The sequence below is a fragment of the Triticum dicoccoides genome, chromosome 3A (assembly GCF_002162155.2).
Source record: "Triticum dicoccoides isolate Atlit2015 ecotype Zavitan chromosome 3A, WEW_v2.0, whole genome shotgun sequence".
In the NCBI taxonomy this organism is placed as follows: Eukaryota; Viridiplantae; Streptophyta; class Magnoliopsida; order Poales; family Poaceae; genus Triticum; species Triticum dicoccoides.
The window spans coordinates 708147568-708151562 of record NC_041384.1 but is presented as its reverse complement, the minus strand read 5'-3'; the positions used below and the strand labels follow the sequence as shown (position 1 = coordinate 708151562).

At 48.9% G+C, this 3995-nt stretch overlaps 1 pseudogene; it reads left to right on the top strand.

The window, feature by feature from the left end:
* The first annotated feature begins 502 nt into the window (after positions 1 to 502).
* LOC119273394 lies at positions 503 to 3507 on the top strand (annotated as a pseudogene).
* The last annotated feature ends 488 nt before the right edge of the window (positions 3508 to 3995 follow it).

The window sequence follows — 3995 nt, the reverse complement described above, 5'->3', positions numbered from 1 at the left end:
ATAGAAAGTATCGTTGGTGTGAGATACATGTGGCCGTCGGTGTCAGACACTACATCCACGTCCCACAAGTGGCGCGGGCTTCGATGCCCACGTCACTTGTGGGACGTGGTTGTAGTGTCCGACATCGACGACCACATGTATCTCACACCCACGATACTTGCTATTTAGGGTTTCCTCTACCGCTCGGTGACCCTCGACGACCCTCGTTCCCGATAAAAAAAAGAGGAAGAAGAAGAAAAGGAGAGGAGAAGAAAGAATAGAGGAGTAAGAACTCCTCTATTCTTTCTTCTCCTCTCTTTTTCTTCTTATTCCTCTTCTTTTTTTATCCTTGAAGCGTTGTCGAGGCCACCCCGAACCCTAGAGAAGCAGCGTCGAGGCCACCCCAAACCCTAGAGAAGCAGCGTCGAGGCCACTAATTAATATTAGTTCTACGTTTGCCACTAATATATCCATCTGTCATGTTTGAATAATAATTGCCATGTTGTCAATATTTGTAGAAACTATGGACACCACCCGAGACAAAGTACAAGAAGAGTTGTTGGGGGACATAATCGCACGAGGAAGTGATGCCGTCGTGTCGTTGTTTCTCAACGACACCGATGGTCTGGAAGCAGCTGGCTATGATTATGATGGCTCCGGTGAACTAATGCCGGTGCAAGAAGGAGACCATGAGGACGGCTCCGGTGACCCAATGCCGGTGGAAGAAGGAGACCATGATGACGTCTCCGGTGACCGAACCGAGTCCGGCCAGGTATATATATATATTATTTAAGCTTCTGTTGACTAGCTAATTGATGCATTCATTGTTTTGGTATGTACACATATTAATTAAGTCTTTGTTCTTTTTTCTAGCCCTCCGGATCGGGCACAACTTCGGTAAAGAGACGAGGCCCGAAGAAAAAGTTTAGCTCAGATGAAATGTTTGAGATCATAGCAATCGCGCCCGATGGCCAACCGATTGAACCCCTCCGGACAAAGAGCGCATTTGTTGCTCAGTGCGGGATTTTGGTTAGGGACAAGATCCCGATCAGCATCCAGCAATGGTTAAAGCCGGCTACAGAAGACCCTGTGGTGTCTTATGTCAATGATATGCAGAAAAATGATCTTTGGACTCAGCTGAAGTCAAATTTCACCCTACCGGCAAAGGATGATCCAGAGAAGCCAGTTAAAGAGCAATTAATCAAGTCTTTTGCTCTTAAGAGGATGGCAGAACTATTCAGGAGGTGGAAGAAAGAGCTGAATAAGTTTGTCGAAAATAAAGAGACACCAGAATTCAAGGGCAGATATGAGAAGATCAGAGATCACTAGCCCGCATTTGTGGCCCACAAGACGTCGGAAAAGAGTAAGAAGATGTCGGCGACAAACAAGCAAAATGTTGCGAAGAAGAAGCATCACCATCGCACGGGGTCAGGTGGCTACCTCGTAGCCCGGCCTAAGTGGGCTAAGACTGAGAATGATCTGGTTGCTAAAGGGATCGAACCAGAGACAATTAACTGGCCAGACCGTTGCCGGACTTGGTTCTTCGGGGCTGGCGGAACCTTGGACCCTGCAACAGGGAAGTGCATTTGGACGAACGATCAAATGGACATACCAGTCAGGAAGCTTCAGCAGTATATCGAAGCAGCGCAGCAAGGGACGTTCTTTCCAGATAGAGGGAACGACGAGATCACAATGGCCCTCGGGAATCCTGAGCACCCTGGACGGACACGAGGCACGCCAGGCTCCATTCCGTGGAAGGTTGGGTTTCCGGACGCAGGCGGTTACAAATCCCAGGAGAGGAGGAAAAAATTGCAGCAGACCCAAATGCAGGCGCTGCAAGCAAGGGTACAAGCGATAGACGAACGATAAGCAAATCACAGCAAACGTACTGCCGAAGCTTCCCCCGAAGCTACCCCGCCATCTCAGCGGAGAAGCAGCGTGGCTTCCACTGAGCTGCTTCAGCCGAAGCATGCCTTGACGGCTCCTGCCAGCTATCCCGTGGATGCTATCACGGAGTCTCAAAATTGCCACCTTATGACGCAATGGATGAATTTGAAGGTCAAGGCGGCTGTTGGCTCTGTTTATCCTACTAAACCTGGCGCACCTTTTCACTGCTGGCCGATTCCAGAAGGATATGCTAGGGTGATGGTGGATGAAATAACGGAGGGATTTGAGGACCTCCAGCTTGACCACCCTACCGGTGAAGGGGAGACTAGGCTGGGGTCTGCTCTGAAGACTCCATGCCTATGGCGGAAGGAGCTCATCAACCTTCTGAACTGGACGCCTCCGCCTCCTCCTCCTCCTCCGGCAAGTCAGGGCACTCCGCCTCCTCCACCGCCTCCTCCTCCGACGAGTCAGGGCACCCCGCCTCCTCCACTGCCTCCTCCTCCGGCGAGTGACGATCAGGGCACTCGACTGGCTCCTTCTCCGGCGCGTGGCGGCACTCTGCCTCCTTCTCCGCCTGCGCTGACGCTCTCGAGCAGCCATCCTCCTCCTTCTCCGCCTCGTCCGCAAGGGCGGAAGAGACCTGCCGCCGCTTCGGCTACTCCGGCACGTCGTAGTCCTTCTCCTCCGCCTTGTAAGCAAGTAAAGAAGACAACCGCTCCGTCTGCTCTGCCGGTGTCTAGCAGTACAGCAAGAGGCAAGAGGAAATATAGATTCGGTCCTTCTCTGAAGACTCCAGAGAAGTTACCATACGAGAGGACCCCGGAGGAGAACGCCGAGATCGCATGAGAAGAAGTGAGGAACTACTTTGAAGGGGTGAAAGCAAAGAAACAACCACCTCTGGAGGAGAAGGAAGATCCGGTGAAAGCGAAGCGCACTCTGGCTGCCCTGACAAAACCACCCAAGTCTCCGCCGAAAGGAAACTATGAGCGCATTATTGGAAAGGAATTTGCCGAAGCGGAGCGGTCGGGAAGTACTATCAGCGATCAAAGGCTGAAAGAACAACGAGCTGGGAAACAAATTGCCCAGCTCGGCGAACAAGCGAAGCAATCGTGCCCCCTGCTCAAGGTGCCTAGCGACAACGTCGCTAATGATCCGAGGATGGTGCGCGGTTATAGCAATCTTGGCGATTACCTGCCCGACGATGTACATTATGATTTCATGGAGGTGCAGATACAAAGATACGAGTACGGGAAGCCTCTCGTCAAAGATGAAAGATCTCTATCAACGATGATGCGAAGATTGCATGATTGGTACTTGAAAATCTGCAGAGACTTTGGGGGGAGGAGTAGTTTGTATGTGAAAGTTAAAAAGGAGCATGACCTCGTTGGAATTGAACTGTTGCCTGTTCCATTTGAGGAGTTCTTTCAGTTTTTCAATCAATTGGCCCTCGATAAAACAAGGTCACCTGCTACTGTCTGTAAGTAGTAGTACTTCTGTCATTAAGTCTCTCTATATAGCTCAGCTCTTTCATTGCATGTATTTATAATCATCCTCACTATATTATGCAGATTGAAGATCGCCGAATTGAAGAAAAGACAAGTCAGTGATATTGGGTTCATTAACACATATCTCATAGATGCAACTCAGGTTAAATTTCATGCCGCAGCTACCGAGGCCAACTTGCTACGACCGTTGGTAATAAATGAAAACAAAGATATAATACTCTTTCCTTACAACTTCAAGTGAGTGTTACTGTCTTGTGCGTATTCGGTTTCCCTTATATATTAGTCAAGGTTATAGTAATGTAATTGATGAGTTATGCATGCGTGTGCAGTTACCACTATATTCTCCTAGAGATTAAGCTTGAGCAGGGACTAGTAACCGTCTTAGACTCAAGACGAAAAGATACCCAGGACTATGCGGACATGACTCAAATGCTCGAGAAGTAAGTTAAATCGATCATTATCCACCATATCAGCAACTTTGTTCATTTCCTGATATATCAAGTAATTGTTTTCTTTGTCTGGCAGGGTTTGGAAAAAATTCTCCAAAAAAGCTCCAGGACTCCTGAAGAAGCTGCAATTTAGACACCCGAAAGTAAGTACTATAGTAGCATGTTCCGCACATCT